The sequence below is a fragment of the Schistocerca nitens genome, chromosome 3, assembly GCF_023898315.1.
Source record: "Schistocerca nitens isolate TAMUIC-IGC-003100 chromosome 3, iqSchNite1.1, whole genome shotgun sequence".
NCBI classification, from domain to species: Eukaryota; Metazoa; Arthropoda; class Insecta; order Orthoptera; family Acrididae; genus Schistocerca; species Schistocerca nitens.
The window spans coordinates 712,497,310-712,515,908 of record NC_064616.1 but is presented as its reverse complement, the minus strand read 5'-3'; the positions used below and the strand labels follow the sequence as shown (position 1 = coordinate 712,515,908).

The 18,599-nt window shown below is 47.0% G+C and overlaps 1 pseudogene; it reads right to left on the bottom strand.

Annotated features, from left to right (window-relative positions):
• Positions 1-16,419: 16,419 nt before the first annotated feature.
• Positions 16,420-16,537, bottom strand: LOC126250068 (5S ribosomal RNA; annotated as a pseudogene).
• Between the last annotated feature and the right edge of the window lie 2,062 nt (positions 16,538-18,599).

The window sequence follows — 18,599 nt, the reverse complement described above, 5'->3', positions numbered from 1 at the left end:
TAAGACGAATCAGTAAGTCCAAGTAGCTCATCTAACAGGGCTGATCAGAGTTTGGCCACTACAATAACAATAAGTGTCAAATTTGACATATGTCAACGTTTCCTGTCTCAATATATGATTATCCGATGTTACATTTTAGGCCTACATTCCGGTAGAGGTATAGTCTGAGTATACTTGTGCTGCAAATTGACATGCTCCCTTATGTTATAAGGCCATTACCCGGATTGTCCCCCCCCCCCCCCCCACCCGCCCATGAACCATGGATCTTGCCGTTGGTGGGGAGGCTTGCGTGCCTCAGCGATACAGATAACCACAACGGAGGAGTATCTGTTGAGAGGCCAGACAAACGTGTGGTTCCTGAAGAGGGGCAGCAGCCTTTTCAGTAGTTGCAAGGGCAACAGTCTGGATGATTGACTGATCTGGCCTTGTAACAATAACCAAAACGGCCTTGCTGTGCTGGTACTGCGAACGGCTGAAAGCAAGGGGAAACTACGGCCGTAATTTTTCCCGAGGGCATGCAGCTTTACTGTATGATTAAATGATGATGGCGTCCTCTTGGGTAAAATATTCCGGAGGTAAAATAGTCCCCCATTCGGATCTCCGGGCGGGGACTACTCAAGAGGTTGTCGTTATCAGGAGAAAGAAAACTGGCGTTCTACGGATCGGAGCGTGGAATGTCAGGTCCCTTAATCGGGCAGGTAGGTTAGAAAATTTGAAAAGGGAAATGGATAGGTTAAAGTTAGATATAGTGGGAATAAGTGAAGTTCGGTGGCAGGAGGAACAAGACTTCTGGTCAGGTGACTACAGGGTTATAAACACAAAGTCAAATAGGGGTAATGCAGGAGTAGGTTTAATAATGAATAGGAAAATAGGAACGCGGGTAAGCTACTACAAACAGCTTAGTGAACGCATTATTGTGGCCAAGATAGATACGAAGCCCACACCTACTACAGTAGTACAAGTTTATATGCCAACTAGCTCTGCAGATGACGAAGAAATTGAAGAAATTTATGATGAAATAAAAGAAATTATTCAGATAGTGAAGGGAGACGAAAATTTAATAGTCATAGGTGACTGGAATTCGAGTGTAGGAAAAGGGAGAGAAGGAAACATAGTAGGTGAATATGGATTGGGGCTAAGAAATGAAAGAGGAAGCCGCCTGGCAGAATTTTGCACAGAGCACAACTTAATCATAGCTAACACTTGGTTTAAGAATCATGATAGAAGGTTGTATACATGGAATAACCCTGGAGATACTAAAAGGTATCAGATAGATTATATAATGGTAAGACAGAGATTTAGGATCCAGGTTTTAAATTGTAAGACATTTCCAGGGGCAGATGTGAAGTCTGACCACAATCTATTGGTTATGGCCTGTAGATTAAAACTGAAGAAACTGCAAAAAGGTGGGAATTTAAGGAGATGGGACCTGGATAAACTGAAAGAACCAGAGGTTGTACAGAGTTTCAGGGAGAGCATAAGGGATCAATTGACAGGAATGGGGGAAAGAAATACAGTAGAAGAAGAATGGGTAGCTTTGTGGGATGAAGTAGTGAAGGCAGCAGAGTATCAAGTAGGTAAAAAGACGAGGGCTAGTAGAAATCCTTGGGTAACAGAAGAAATATTGAATTTAATTGATGAAAGGAGGAAATATAAAAATGCAGTAAATGAAGCAGGCAAAAAGGAATACAAACGTCTCAAAAATGAGATCGACAGGAAGGGCAAAATGGCTAAGCAGGGATGGCTAGAGGACAAATGTAAGGATGTAGAGGCTTATCTCACTAGGGGTAAGATAGATACTGCCTACAGGAAAATTAAAGAGACCTTTGGAGATAAGAGAACCACTTGTATGAACATCAAGAGCTCAGATGGAAACCCAGTTCTAAGCAAAGAAGGGAAAGCAGAAAGGTGGAAGGAGTATACAGAGGGTCTATACAAGGGCGATGTACTTGAGGACAATATTATGGAAATGGAAGAGGATGTAGATGAAGATGAAATGGGAGATACGATACTGCGTGAAGAGTTTGACAGAGCACTGAAAGACCTGAGTCGAAACAAGGCCCCCGGAGTAGACAACATTCCATTGGAACTACTGACGGCCTTGGGAGAGCCAGTCCTGACAAAACTCTACCATCTGGTGAGCAAGATGTATGAAACAGGCGAAATACCCTCAGACTTCAAGAAGAATATAATAATTCCAATCCCAAAGAAAGCAGGTGTTGACAGATGTGAGAATTACCGAACAATCAGTTTAATAAGCCACAGCTGCAAAATACTAACACGAATTCTTTACAAACGAATGGAAAAACTAGTAGAAGCCGACCTCGGGGAAGATCAGTTTGGATTCCGTAGAAATACTGGAACACGTGAGGCAATACTGACCTTACGACTTATCTTAGAAGAAAGATTAAGGAAAGGCAAACCTACGTTTCTAGCATTTGTAGATTTAGAGAAAGCTTTTGACAATGTTGACTGGAATACTCTCTTTCAAATTCTAAAGGTGGCAGGGGTAAAATACAGGGAGCGAAAGGCTATTTACAATTTGTACAGAAACCAGATGGCAGTTATAAGAGTCGAGGGACATGAAAGGGAAGCAGTGGTTGGGAAGGGAGTAAGACAGGGTTGTAGCCTCTCCCCGATGTTATTCAATCTGTATAATGAGCAAGCAGTAAAGGAAACAAAAGAAAAATTCGGAATAGGTATTAAAATCCATGGAGAAGAAATAAAAACCTTGAGGTTCGCCGATGACATTGTAATTCTGTCAGAGACAGCAAAGGACTTGGAAGAGCAGTTGAACGGAATGGATGGTGTCTTGAAGAGAGAATATAAGATGAACATCAACAAAAGCAAAACGAGGATAATGGAATGTAGTCGAATTAAGTCGGGTGATGTTGAGGGTATTAGATTAGGAAATGAGACACTTAAAGGAGTAAAGGAGTTTTGCTATTTGGGGAGCAAAATAACTGATGATGGTAGAAGTAGAGAGGATATAAAATGTAGACTGGCAATGGCAAGGAAAGCGTTTCGGAAGAAGAGAAATTTGTTAACATCGAATATAGATTTAAGTGTCAGGAAGTCATTTCTGAAAGTATTTGTATGGAGTGTAGCCATGTATGGAAGTGAAACATGGACGGTAAATAGTTTGGACAAGAAGAGAATAGAAGCTTTCGAAATGTGGTGCTACAGAAGAATGCTGAAGATTAGATGGGTAGATCACATAACTAATGAGGAGGTACTGAATAGGATTGGGGAGAAGAGGAGTTTGTGGCACAACTTGACCAGAAGAAGGGATCGGTTGGTAGGACATGTTCTGAGGCATCAAGGGATCACCAATTTAGTATTGGAGGGCAGCGTGGAGGGTAAAAATCGTAGGGGGAGACCAAGAGATGAATACACTAAGCAGATTCAGAAGGATGTAGGTTGCAGTAGGTACTGGGAGATGAAGAAGCTTGCACAGGATAGAGTAGCATGGAGAGCTGCATCAAACCAGTCTCAGGACTGAAGACCACAACAACAACAACCCGGATTGTTGGACGAGGTGCCGTCGGCCTTCCGTTGTGCCATGTGGTTACAGCACGATGGTGCTCCAGCACACTTCGACAGTACGGTACGTGGCCACTTGAATGCCATGTTTGACAACCGATGGATTGGACTTGCCGGACCAATAGCCTTGCTCCTCGCACGTCGAACGTGACACCAGTGGATATTCATCTCTGGGGGTACATTGAAGCCCGGGTGTAACTGACACCTGTGGAGTCACCATAGGATCTCATGCCACGAATACAAGTAGCAGCCGGAGTCATCCGTGAAATGCTGGGAGTCTTTCCAAAGGTTCATATCAGCGCACACTCCGCTGCATAGTGAAAATTTCATTCTGGAAACATCCCCCAGGCTGTGGCAAAGCCATGCCTCCGCAATATCCTTTCTTCCAGAAATGCTAGTTCAGCAAGGTTCGCAGGAGAGCTTCTGTGAAGTTTGGAAGGTAGGAGACGAGGTACTGGCGGAATTTAAAGCTGTGAGGGCGGGTCGTGAGTCGTGCTTGGTTAGCTCAGATGGTAGAGCACTTGTCCGCGAAAGGCAAAGGTCCTGAGTTCGAGCCTCGGTCCGGCACACAGTTTTAATCTACCAGGAAGTTTCAAGACATTATGAGGCCAAACACAACACGTATCAAAGTTGGTGGCGGTCATATTGAACACCTTTTGTAAGTGAATTAAACTGGTGTTCACTGACAGTACTGTAGAGTGTCTCCTTTACTCAATCCATAGCTTGTGTGGTTGTAACTACCTACGTCCTCCTCTACATTTCAGAGGCTACCACGCAAACGGTGCGTTTTCGAACATACGTTTATTAACACAATATGCTCACGTGGTCCCCAGCTACCACCTTTTGGCATATCCAGTAGTTCTGTGGCTGAAATGTAGCAATACTGTAGAAAACGCATGGAAAGTTATTTTCCCATCGCCGATTTACAAATTGTGTATTTAATTTTTAAAAAAATATTTCTGTAAAGACATTTCGGGGACTCTTATTTAAGCATCATGAAACGCATAATAGTGTCGGTCTTTAAATCTTGTAGGAGTTTTCTGAACTTGAGCAAGTGTGGAATGACGGAAGGAAGGTTAGGTGGCAGGATATTACGGACGGGTTAGGTATAACACAAAACAATTATCAACTGTTCCCAAGCGTCACGACGTCCATAATTCGGAATTAGCAGCGGATATTAAATTAACTGAGAGGTCATTAATAGTAGCATGCGCACATGTCTGACTACGGAAGATGTCACGAGACTGCTACAAAATTTAAACAGGGCAACATAGATGTGACATACAGAATATTAAACACTCATTTTAGCAAGTACATACCAAGGAGAAAATGATTAAAAGTGAAAAGGTAACTCATTAATGAGAGCAGAAAATAAGGCGAGGAGATGGAAAAGATACTTGGAGAAACTTTAAAGTTGCTCGAAAGCATATTAGGCTAATTGAAAATGAAGATACTGTCCAGAAAGACGATACTATATATTCAGTACTTTTTAATTTCAAAAGATACGCGTGAACTCGGCAGAAGAAACGCTCAGGTATTGATGAAATACTAGCGAAACTCTTACAGGGTGCGAAGCCGAAGGACGGAGCATGAACGGTACATGTTCGTGAATGAATATTTTATAGGGTGTTAGGAAATGTACCATTTGGGTATAAAGTAGATTTGAAGATCTGATCACTTTCAAATCGCACACTTCACAGTATGCACACAAACAGAGAAAGGCGCGCCGTCGTCAGTCTCTATTATAATTATAACATCACCTACAATTTTCGTCCGACAACTACGAGATGAGATGATCGTATAGCATTTCTGGCGGGGAGAAAGCGTCTGGAGTTATTCGACCTTATGGTTGCGGCGGAGCTGGTTGGCACCGCACTGTAGATTAAACAAACAGTCCACCTACTTGGATAGGTTTCATGTTGTCTGCGCCTTCACTCTACGATGGTAGGTACTCGTTTAGCCGACAAAAGCAGCGTTGACGAAAATTCGACTAAATACATACCACGCAAAGGCCACATAACTCCAGTCCATGGGCAGTAGCTGAAAGTTAAACTATCTAGCGTTCTGGATTCTTGCATGAGTCGTTTGAAAAAATGTCAGAAATTTCCTATTACTTGATTTACTGTCTTTAAAATAAGGAAATGGCTATCAAGTCTGCACTTAATATCCCGACATCAATTATGCAATGTTACTGACAGTCTCTGTAACAAGTTCACGCCCAATAGCAGCCAGAAGGTATTTCCGACCCGATATTTTAAACGTCCTAAATAGTCACTGTGTAACGCCGGAAATGCATATCCTCCTATTTCCATCTATTGCACTGCAAATTTTTTTCCCTTATTTTGTTACCTGAAGATATAACATTTCTGTGTCTTTGTATATTGTAATTGTTTTACTATTTGTATATATATGCATTTATGTCGATGTATAATTGGTTTGTTTTGTGAATATTATTTGTATTTATACGCTGGGTCTGGCCTAGGGAAAACTATACTATCGAACGAATACATCGATAGGTCGTGTGGAGAACGAAAGTGTTTAGGATCTTTGGTAGTGTTAACTCTGCCGCGTGGAGCGCGGGCTGAGCAGGGGGGGTCTGGCTGGGGTGGTACAGTGGAGAGGTGTGTTGTGTGACGTTCCCGCGAGTTGCCGCGCTTTCGGGGTTGGGCAGCATGTAATTGCGCTCGACTTGCTATGATAGTTTCTGACACGGTGTCGCGGACGGGAAGCATTAGCTGGCGCACGTCAAGAGCCCGTTTCGCCTGGTGACCGTGTCGAGAAGAATGCGCGCCAACATCCAGCTTCTGCAACAGCGACAGCCGACAATGAGTGACTGTCGCCACCTCCTCGATCGACGGCTTCAAACCTTCAATCAACCAACAAGGAAGACTGGAAGCACGTAAAGTTTTAGAACTGTATGGCAGACCTCAGCTTTTAAAATAATTTCATTTGCCTCGCAAAATTACAGCAACGTAGCATGAACCTTTGTTGCTCATTGTCCCAATTGCATTACCAAGCAGGTTCCCTTCCTTTACCGGAATGAACCCGAGTGTCGTTGAAATTCAAACGCCAGCATTAAAGCAATATTATTCTATTTCACTGCTTTAATTTCAAAGTTCATTTAAAGTATTCATAGCTGGTTACAATATTTAGATTACACAAGCACAAATTATGAGTGCGAGTTTTGTTACCATATTTTAGCTTACCTGTGACTATAGCTCAGCTTGGTACGTACTAAATTTTACTATTGTTAATTGTTAAGAATCATTTAATTCAAGTTCAAAGTTAAATCTCTTATTTCTAAATTGCGTAGATTCAAGTAGCTTTTGAAATGATTGTTGAGGTAGTCCAAGACTAACCGTATTTTACTGAATTTCGATGTGCTTCAGAAAGAAAGCTCACTATTAACTTCAGTCACTAAATTAACTTTCGATTTTCCGGTTTTATTAATTCTTTTGCTAAATTAAGTCAGAGTGTAGCGAAATTTATTACTTCCGACAAACTTTCAGTTTTCACACTACACGTGTCAACCTTCAGTTGCCACGCTTCTAGTGCTAATTATATGTGTAATAACCTTTCTTTTTCAGTTACTATAGTAATTACCGCTAGTTAATTGTTGACGTAACGGCCGCACATTTACTTTCTTTATTAACTTTACCCCTTTCCAAAATTAATTTCCACCAGTTTCATTTGCATTTTTCCTTTCATTTAGATGTAACCCTTTCCTCCCTCTTTACCGACAGATTAACTTCGGTGACGATTGCTTTTCCCAAATTTCCAATTGGTACACGCGGTTTAATTTTTCACTGTCATTAAGGTCGATAAGTGAGGGGGAGGTTACAACTGGCCCACGACTACTTGCGAGGTAACACATACAGTCGTTCAGTAGGCTTCTTGTAAAGAAGTGCTCAGCTTAATGTCTCGTTAGTTGCAAGAAACACGCCACACGGAATTTATGGACGACATGAAATGTTCACAAGCGAATATCTCCTTAAATAAACCACTCACACGGCTCTAACTTTTACAAAATACTTAATACTGTAGTCGCTCTTCGTCAACGACACGACAACCTATCAAACGCGTGAATTTGTTCATTCAAACACGTGAATTTGTTCATTTTGGTACAAATATGATCAGCGCAGTTCAGCATAGGTGTGCACCAAATGACGGCTCCAGAGCGACTATATCAACTCATATATCTGACGCACAACTCAACCACGCGGGAACCGTTCAATTCCTATTGGCTAGTATGCTGAGCAGCCAATCAGATCATCTAGAGCCCTTCTATTGACGCTGAAGAGGACGTCCTTCGTCACGTTCAGTACGGGAGAAAAAACTGAAATTAGATTACCAGAGAACCAGTTTGGTTTTAGGAAAGCAGTAACACTCTAGAGGTAATTTTAGCATTCCAAGTAATAATGCAATAACGTTCAGAAAAAAACAGAACACGTCGAACAACTAGAGATAGGACGTTCATGTTCACAGGACATCTACATTAGTATGTTCTGCAGAAATGATTAACATTTCAGTCACCTCGGTTCAGCATGTGTCCTGATGCCAAGTAGGCACAGGATCCGCCATGGGCCCTGACAACTTGTTCCATGCGTGATGGTATCAACTCTTCTAAGGCGCGAATGGCGTCCTGTGGTACAGGCATCCATGCTGCGTTCAACTGGTTCCAAATTTCCATTGTGGTGGTTGGCACTGGGTCATAGGGTTGCATCCGCCGTTTCACCATATCCCACACATTTTCGATTGGCGACTTGTACAAAGTCAAGATCGACGTTCACCGCTGATGCTGAATTAAAGCTAAATGCTGGTGATCTGGCGGGCGAAGGCAAAAGGCTGACATCCTGTGACACCAAGAAGGCACGTGTTCGTGCAGCAACATGTGGTCGTGCATTGTCTTGCTGAAAACTGGCGTCTAGGGTACTGCGCAGAAAGGGTATGGCTGTGGTGTCACCGCAAGGCTGGCTAGGTTGTAGGCTTCAAATCGGCCGCGGTCCGTCAGTACACATCGGACCCGCGAGTTGCCACTGTCGACGCTAGCAGACCGAGCACCGCCACTCGGCTGGTCTTACGAGACAAGCCAGCGCAATGGACAGTTCTACAGCCGAATTGAATAGGAATGGTTCACTTGTTATAGCTTCAGAGATCTCATTTGCACAGACGCTAATTAGCACAGCCTTCAGCTAAGTCAGTAGCTATGACCTAGCCCGGCGCCACATGCAGTTTATGCATTGACAATTGATCTATATGTGTGAAACAATTTTTTTCCCCAAATTTGTGAAACATACATAACGCACTTTCTAACACTTTTGAGTGGGTGTATTAAGACTAACTATCTCTGCTATTAGTACTACAGAAGTGGTTTATTAATGCATGCACACTATCTATTTATTAAGCAGCTTTTGCTAAATGTACATGATCGGCCTCTTAGCCTCTCTGGAATCCTGCCAGAGAGTTGCCCGTCCTTAGCCACGTGGAGGCGGGCCGCTACTACTAGAGAAACCACTCCATTTACACTACTCTTTTATTCCCCCCACCACCATACTGATCTAACTACAACTACTAGCTACTATGAATCAAAGACTTAAACAAACGTAGTATTTACATATTTACAATTGCGCATTAGATCTGAAGCGCATTTACTCTCTCCCAAGGTAGGCTCGCTGGGCCTCCCTTGAGATTTTATTCACCAATTTTGCGAAATTGCTCAACAATTCGCTTTTTGTCACTATTTCATTAACATTTCTTGTTTGCAGAAGCTGCCTCTCCACTGAGACAGCCTGTTCGTATATTGGGCACTCAAACACTGTGTGTTCTGGCGATCCTTCGTGGGCACCACAGTCACACTCCGGTGTTGGCCTTCTCCCTATTTTATGCAGGTACGTGGGATAGGGACCGTGGCCTGTAAGGAAGTGAACTAGGCCCTGTGAGGGCTTCATTATCTTGTTCTTTAGTCTTCCCCTTACTGTGGGTAGAAACCCGTGGACTCTACGGCCTGTACTGGACTCATCCCATTCGTCCTGCCAAATGTCAAGCACTTTTCCTCGGATGGCTTTAACGCTTACCAGAGGAATGCCCATTATATTTTGCACCATGTCGATGTCCTGTTTGCGCAGCCAATAGAAGGCTGCGTGCTGCCTTATTATTAGGTCTAGTGGACACAGACCCATAATTACCAAGAGTGCATCTGTTGGACTTGTGTTGAATGCTCCAATGCATCTCAACAGAACGTTCCTCTGTATTCGCCTGACAGCAGCGGCAGGCCGCACCAGAGCTAACCTGTGGGCCCACACACTGGATGGGTGCCCTACTATTGGTGCCAATATACTGTTGTGATAGATATTTATTCCTTTTGACGGCAAATGAAATCTTCTTTGTCCAATTGATATTATCTTATTGAACAGAGCTAAGGACTTTGTCGTTATTTGCTCAATATGCGGAATGAAACTCCAATTCTCATCTAGATATACCCCTAGGTAATTGGCATATCTCTGTCGCGACACTGCCTGGCCATTAATTCTGACTGTTGGGTCCATATTTAACTTTTAAGAGCATGTATTGCGATTTTTGTGGTGCAATAGACATTTTAGTCTTCTCACACCGATCTGTTAACAGACCAATAGCCAGTCGTAACCGATCTTCGATCACATTGCGAGTGTCACCTTCCACTAGAATTACATGTGTGAAACAATCAGAATTGTAAAGAAGTATTCGCAGTTCAGTCTATAACTGCACTTGTAAATATTACTGTACAAAGTCAATATCGACTTTCACCGCTGATGCTGAATTAAAGCTAAGTATTTAATTGTATTCCTGTCTACTAACTTTCTAATCACCTAAGATGCTCCAGATACATCCCGTCAAATATAGTTCATTGATCCTAACGTCAGCCTACGTGATCAACGCGTGTAATTAATGGCCACACCTCGTGATCAGACTAAGAGTCAAATTGCGTGACTCAGCCGGGTCACCCTTTTTCCATGAGGCCCATAGTTCCGTCTCATACATAACAATGGCTACAGGTCGCAGAATGTCATTCACGCAGGTCACGCTGGTCACAGTCCCCTGGACACACACCAATAGCGATTTGTGATTGTAGCCAACAGCATCTCACACCATAAGGCCTTGAGTTGGCTCTGTATGTCTTGTCCGAATGCAGTTACGGAGATGCAACGCCCCCTGCCTGCGGAGAACCAAAGTTGGGCCATCGTTTTCAAACAAATAGAACCTGAATTCGTCCGAAAACACTATTTGACGCTAATCCACTCTCCAGTGACGTCGTTTCATACACCACTGCCGTCTAGCACGCTTCTGCACTTTCATCAAAGGTAGGCCGAGAAGTGGATGACACACACGTAACCCATGCCGTAATAAACGGCGACGGACTGTCACCAGCACCTACCCGAGTCCAGGACGCAGCGCATTAGCGCTCTCGGCTACCGTGGCAGGTAAATGTTCCTGTACTCTATGCAGTAGAAAAGACTGCTATATGTGTTAAAATCCTTCCGCATCTAGAGTTTTCTTAAGAACAATAAAGGGACCACACCCTAACCACGAAAATGACCCCCATACTGTAACACCACCTCTTCCGCACTTTACTGTTGACGCTATAGATGGTGGCACATAATGTCCTCCGGGCACTCGCCAAACCCAAACTCTTCCATAGGGATGCCATAGGGTATAGCGTGATTCGTAACTCGAAATCACTCGTTTCCAGGCATCCACTGTCCAGTGGCATCGCTCTTTGCACCACCTCAAGCGTCAATTAGCTTTGACAAGGCTTACGAGCAGCTGCTCGGGCATTGTACCCCATTTCTTTTAACTCCCTTCATACAGTCGTTGTGCTAGCTGGACTGCTGGTAGCACTTTGGAAATCACAATTGGTTCCCGCCGCTCAAATGGTTCAAATGGCTCTGAGCACTATGGGACTCAACTGCTGTGGTCATCAGTCCCCTAGAACTTAGAACTACTTAAACTTAACTAACCTAAGGAAATCACACACATCCATGCCCGAGGCAGGATTCGAACCTGCGACCGTAGCAGTCGCACGGTTCCGGACTGCGCGCCTAGAACCGCGCCCGCCGCTCATTTCGTGCCATGTTTTACAACCATTCTCTGCAGAGCTCGACGGCCTTGTCCGTCAAAACATGAGTTCTACCTGTTATTGGTTTTGCTGCGGTTGTTCCTATGCGTTTCCACTTCACAACCGTCTCGTACCGCGCGCCGCGGAATTTGAATCCGCTCCAGACGTCATGGACGTAGAAGACCCATAGAGGTCTCTGCACCATCGCGCCGTAAGCTGTGGCGGCGCGCGCCTCCTGGCCCGCTTTAGTGTGAGGGCGCCACAGTGGAACACGTGGTCCCAGCGGCCAATAGCGGCGCCCCCGAAATCATACTTAAGCGCCTGCCTCGCGCTCCGCTAGCTCCGTCCCCTGGACGCCCCCACCCCTCCTGGCAATTCCCTTCGTCCCCCCCCCCCCACTGCTGAGGACATCATCAGGTTCCTCACGATTGTCCTCCAAAACGTCCATCCCTTTCAGCGCCCCCACACCCTCCAACAGATCTCCCTCGCCGCCCGTTCCATATTCCACCTTAAAATGTACGCCACCTATTCCAATAACCAGGCCCATTTCACCTTCTCCCGCCTTGACACCCTCGTCTAAATCCTTATCATGGCGCGACAGCATCGTATCCTTTTCAACAATATCCGCTCCCTTCCCGCCAACAAGAACCTCTTCCTGCACACCCTTGCTACCCACCGTGTGGATGCCTTCCTCCTCAATGAAACCTTCCTCCAACCCCACCACTCCATCCACACCTCCCCCTATCTCCTCCACCGCTCCGATAATCCCCTCCCAGTTGCGCGTGGCGGAGTTGCCATTGGCCACCACCGCCAGATCCCCGTTCGGCTCCAACCTCTCCTTCCCGACCCCACCGAACACCTGATCCTTAGTCTCTTCTTCCCCGGCCTTACCATTACCTGTGCCACCATCTATGTCCGCCCCAACGCCCCTCTTCCTTTCGACTTCCTCTCCCACATCGACCGTACCTTCTCCTCCTATGTGATCGCCGCCGACCTCAACATCCATAGTCGCTCCGCTGCCCAGTTACGGCGGTGGCATCGGTTCCTCTCCTCCCTTCAAGGCGACCTCATCCCCATTCCCCAGCACACCCGCCCCGAATCCAATTCCACTCCCGATGTTATTCTTTCCTCCCCCAACCTCCTTGGTCGCATTACGGTGGATGTCCTGGAGCCTATTGGTAGTGACCATCTCCCTGTCCTCCTCACCGTTTCAGACGGTCGTCGCCCCCGCCCCGACCCTCGTCATGACCCTCCCCCCAAGTACATCCATGACTATTCCCGTGCCAACTGGAATGCCTACCGGGATACCCTCTCCACTCAGGTCGCCAGCCACCCTCTCGCCTACCGCCGTCCCGATGATGTCTCCCATGCCGCCTCCTTTCTCCAGCAGACCTTGTCTGAGGCCGTGGAGGCCCACGTCCCTACTGTTGCCATCCACCCCCACCGTCCTACCTTGCCACCACAGGCCGTCCTCCTCCTCCGTGAATCCCGTCGTCTCTACCGTGCCTTCCTCCACACGCGTGACCCGGACACCCTACGACGCCACCGGCAACTACAGCGACACATTCGAAATTTGCTCGCGGCTAAGAAACGCCGGGACTGGCGACAGACATGCTCCCGTTTAACTGCTACCCTCCCTATAAACTCGTCCAAGTTCTGGACCGCCTTCCGTCGCCTTACCGGAACTAAGCCCTCCCCCTACTATCCTCTTCTCCACGATGATCACCCCTTCCCTGACGCCCTTAGTAAGGCTAATCACTTTGCCTCCTACCTGTCCGATGTGTTTTCCATCCCTGATGATCCCCAGTTCGATTACTCCCTCTTCCCAGATATCCGCGATCGAACTGACACCTCTGTCCCTCCCCTTGCTCCTGGTTTCCAGTACTTGGACAACATTCCACACACGGAACTTAATGCCCCCATCACTACACAGGATCTCATTACTACACTCCGCACCAAACGCAACACCGCTCCTGGTCACGATCGTGTCACCTACCATCACCTTCGTGAAGCTCCTGTCTCTTTTCTCTCCACCCTGGCCAGGCTCTATAATGTAGTCCTGTCCACCGGTTACTACCCCGACCTGTGGAAAACCTCCCGTATCCTCATGTTCCTCAAACCTGGCAAACCGCCGTCCGCCGTCTCCTCCTACCATCCCATCAGCCTTACCTCGGTCTTCAGCAAGGTCCTGGAATCTATCCTCACCCGCCGCATCCACCAGCATCTCCGCCAGCACCGCCTCCTCCCTATTACCCAGTGTGGCTTTCGGCCGTCCTTCTCTTCCGACGATCTCCTCCTTCACCTCACTCATCTCCTTTCCGACCAGCTCAATTCCTGTCGCTCCGCAATCTTCCTCTCTCTTGACCTCGAACGCGCATATGACCGCGTATGGCATTCCGGTCTCCTCTTCAAGCTCCAAACCTTCGCCCTTCCCATTAACTACGTTCGTCTGATCGGTTCCTTCCTCTCCCGCCGTCCTTCCCATGTCACCATCCATAACACCGATTCCTACACCTTTTTCCCCTCCGCCGGTGTGCCCCAAGGCTCCGTCCTCTCCCCCCTTCTGTACTTGTTGTACACGGCGGACATGCCGCCGCCGTCACCCCCCGTCCACCTTCACCAGTTTGCCGATGACACCGCCTTCCTTGCCCTTGCCCCCACCCTGCAATGCTCCCAACGCCTTCTCCAATCCCATCTTGACCGGTTCACCGCTTGGTGCAACCAGTGGTTGCTCAAGGTCAATCCTTCCAAAACCCAGGCGATCATTGTAGGCAAAACCACCCCTTCCTTCCGCCTCCTTGATTTCTATCTCACCGTTTATGGCCGTCCCATCGCTCTCACCCCCACCCTTAAGTACCTTGGCGTCACCCTCGACCGTCGCCTCTCCTGGACTCCCCATCTCCAGACAATCCAAGCCAAGGCACGTTCCCGACTCCGTCTCCTCAAGCTCCTATCCGGCCGCACGTGGGGTCTGGACCCCTCCACCATCCTCCACACCTATAAGTCCCTCATCCGCCCTATCCTCTGTTACGCCCATCCAGCCTGGATCTCCGCCCCCCCTTCCTTTTATAAATCCCTCCAAATCCTCGAACGCCATGCTCTCCACCTTGCCTATCGCATCCGTCTCCCCTCCCCCACGCGGATCCTGTATGATCTTATCCCCTTCCCCCACCTCCTCCTCTTCCTCGAAAGGATACGAATCCTATACACCTCCCGTAAACTCGATCCTCCTCACCCACTCGTCTCCCCGATCATCTCCCACCCCCGCCCGCTGCCGCGCCTGTACTCCCATGTCCCACCCGGTCTCCATCTCTCCACCCTCCTCACCCTCTCCCAAGGTGGCTTCCGCCAGCTCCCCCTCCCTGATGATGCCCTCCTCCCCTCCATCTACCCCTCCTACCAACTTTGATGCTCCCGCCCTCCTCCTGTGCTTGCTCCTCAGGGCACCCTCCCTCCCTTCTCTCCCTTTTTTCCCTCCCTCCTCCTTTTCTCTCCCCTCCTCCCCCGGGCCTCCCCTCCCCTGTCCCTCTCCTTCCTGCCCCCGTCCCCTCCGCCATTGGCATCCTTTTCTCCCCTCTCCCCCACCTCACCCCTGTTCCCCTCTTGGCAGGTCCCCGGACTCGCACACGCAACGTGGACTTTCGCGCGCCGGAGATCGCCGCCATCAGTGTCTCGTGTGTGCCGTCGTGTTTAGTGTTCAGTGTTCACCGTCACACTCCATTGTTCACCAGTGCCATCGTCTTCTTCGGTGTTTGTGCGTCGTCTCAACAGTTTGCAGTGTGGTTTTTATCGTCGAGTGTGAACGGCTCCGTGTTTGTCTCTCTGTGTCTCCTGTTTTATCGCCCACCATTTTGTAACTTTTATGTTTTTCTCATGTTTTTGCTGCTTATGTCTTCTTTGGCTGAAGAGCAGCGTAGTGTGCTGCTGCCAGCCTGCCTATTGTATAGGTTTTAAAATGACAATAAAGTAAAAAAAAAAGCTCCGCTAGCAGTCTAACATCCCGTTGCGTCTCAGTACATATCGTCTCAGACATCGTATTGACTTCGTGTTTCTATTCCAGTGGACGTGGTTGTCATGTTTTGGTTCGTACTCTTGTCTGTTCTTGTTGTGCCGTAACGTCCGCCGTTGGTCGTGTCCGTTCTCCCCGTTGTGTTGTTCGGGGGTCCCGCCGCGTTTCCGTCACTACTACCCCGCGACCGTTCCGGTCGCCGTTACAACAAACCGTATCACTAATAGTCAACCCGGGCAGCTTGAGATGGGTTGAAATTTCTCTGGTGGGTTCGTTACTCACGTGACATGCAACTGTTAGTCCGTGTCCTAAGCTACTGAACTCCCCTGACCGAGCCATCCTGCTGTTACTGCTTCTCTACTGGCAACACAAAACTCCCCGCCTGATTTTACACTGGTGGGTCCGCCTCTCGTAACATGTAGTGGTTAATTCCGCGTTACATACGCGAGTGAGGTAACTTTTAATCTGATAGTGTACACAGGATTGCTAGATCCTGAGAAGGCTTTTTTTTTAATGTGAAATACAAGGTATTGTATGAAAAGCTATAGGAATAGACTAAAACTAAACTCCGTCCGAACAGGCCATGAAGGCCCAACGGTACCGACCGGCCGCCGTGTCATCCTCGGACCACAGGCGTCACTGGATGCGGATACGGAGGGGCATGTGGTCAGCACACCGCTCTCCCAGCCGTATGTCAGTTTCCGAGACCGGAGCCGCTACTTCTCAATCATGTAGCTCCTCAGTGTGCCTCACAAGGGCTGAGTGGCACCCGGCTTGCCAACAGCGCTCGGCAGACCGGATGGTCACCCATCCAAGTGCTAGCCCAGCCCGACAGCGCTTAACTTCGGTGATCTGAAGGGAACCGGTGTTATCACTGCAGCAAGGCCGTCGGCATAGGAACAGACGGGTAAGCTATTTCTCTTTGTGGGGCGCGGGCCGGAGTAGTCAGATCTCACAGAAACATACAAACGGTCAAAATCAGTAAATGTGTAAGGAGCTATTCCTTTATGCTGCTAGTGACACTTAATTTCTTTGATGATGATGATGTTTGGTTTGTGGGGCGCACAACTGCGCGGCTATCAGCGCCCGTACAAAGTCCAAATTTTGACACACTCCAACTTTTACGCAGTCCAATCTAGCCACTGTCACGAATGATGATGAAATGATGAGGACAACACAAACACCCGGTTCCCGGGCAGAGAAAATCCCCCACCCGGCCGGGAATCGAACCCGAGACCTCGTGATCCAGAGTCAGCAACGCTAGCCAATAGACTAATTTATTGGAAGAGACAAAGACGGGGTAAAGTGCCATCTCGAAAACGGACAGAAAATCAGTACGATACAGTACACGGACGACACAGACGTAGTCGCCGAAAGTGAACAGGGGCTGAGCACGGTGCTTAATGATACGGGTTGACTGCTAACTGAGGGCTACAAAATGCAAAAACGCAAAAGGCAGAGTAAAACACTTGTGCACGCAGCGGAACATGAATGATGTATGGATAATTCTATCTAGGAAGGAGAGTAAATAAAGAAAAAAAGATGCAAGAAAGACATGGTAGGAAGTCACAGGGCAAAAGCGCATTTTATATAAAAAAAGAAAGTAACGGCTAACATAAAAAAATTAAAGTTTGAGACCGGAAAAAGATCCATGATAACTAACATCTGGAGCACAGCATTGTACGAGTGTTAAAATTGTACAATGGGATATACAGAGATGAAACGATTAGAAATGTAACTAGATATTGTGGGAGATTACATGGGATAATAGAAAAAGTAGTATTACGTCGTCTGGTCACAACATTCTTAAAGTAAAGTAGAACATCCAAAGTCAGTAGCGCGTGTTCAGTGGTCGTGAACGGGGCTATTCTCTACTTGTCGGTGGCAGTGAATGTAAATAGTAAACACTCGAACACGCTGTTTTCCGTATTTCTACTCCATGGGTAAAATAAAACTGGCCTGGAAAATGTTTACAGTAATACTTATGCCTGATTGACTCTTGTACATCAAAATGTTGTGTGAGTTCACATTCCCAGACAGGCTGCCAGGCCTCATCTGAAGAAACGATAAACGTAAGATCCAAAGTTAGCTAAGAAAAGTTGGCCGCTCACCTCAAGGGCAGAGGGTTAAGTATCCCGTCCAATACGGGGCCTAGAGAATATTTTATTGTCTGTCTTCCAAAACTGACAACTCACGAGAGTCCGCGACTCGTGCCCATCAGCTACTATGGTATAAATTTCAAACAGAAGTAACATGAATTCAAGAATGCGCATTACAAAGACGATCATTTCTGCGGTGTCAGCCGGAGAGCGAGGTGCCAAGGCTAGGTTGGTACCTCGCGACGAAACAAGAAGTAAACATAGTCGCTGCCAGAAACGACGGATGAGGCACGGTGGTGTAGACACGCCAGTACGCCACCTTGTCAGCTCGCTTCCTTACGTCTGAGCGCAGTGCCGCTGATACATATAGTAAAAGGTCCATCAGGCCCTCTTAGGTTATTTCTATGAAAACAGTAAACGGGGGTTTATTTCATATACTTGCCTAATCCAACGAGGTGAGTGAGTATACGGCAGACAGCAAAAAGAGCAACGTTACTTTCAATACGATTCAGAAAACGGAACGATCTCTCTATCACAAATGCGAAAAACACCTATTACATTACTAACAGAGGGTGTGCACGGAGACAACCAACCTGCCTGGTCGCACACAGGCACTGGCGCATTGGAGGACCTTGTAGTCAACGGAGCTCAACTGAAAGGGGTTAAAATTTCATGAGGTAGTGTTTTTCGTTTTTCCTCCTACTACCGTGGATCTGGCAAAATTGTATTCTCATTTACAAAGGATGATTTACTTATTTTGCCATGAAGAGCGCCAGTTTCGCCGACCGACATGACAAAAAGTCCTGAGAGTTTTGATCTTACGTAAAATCAGTGAACGAAAAATATTATCTACTTA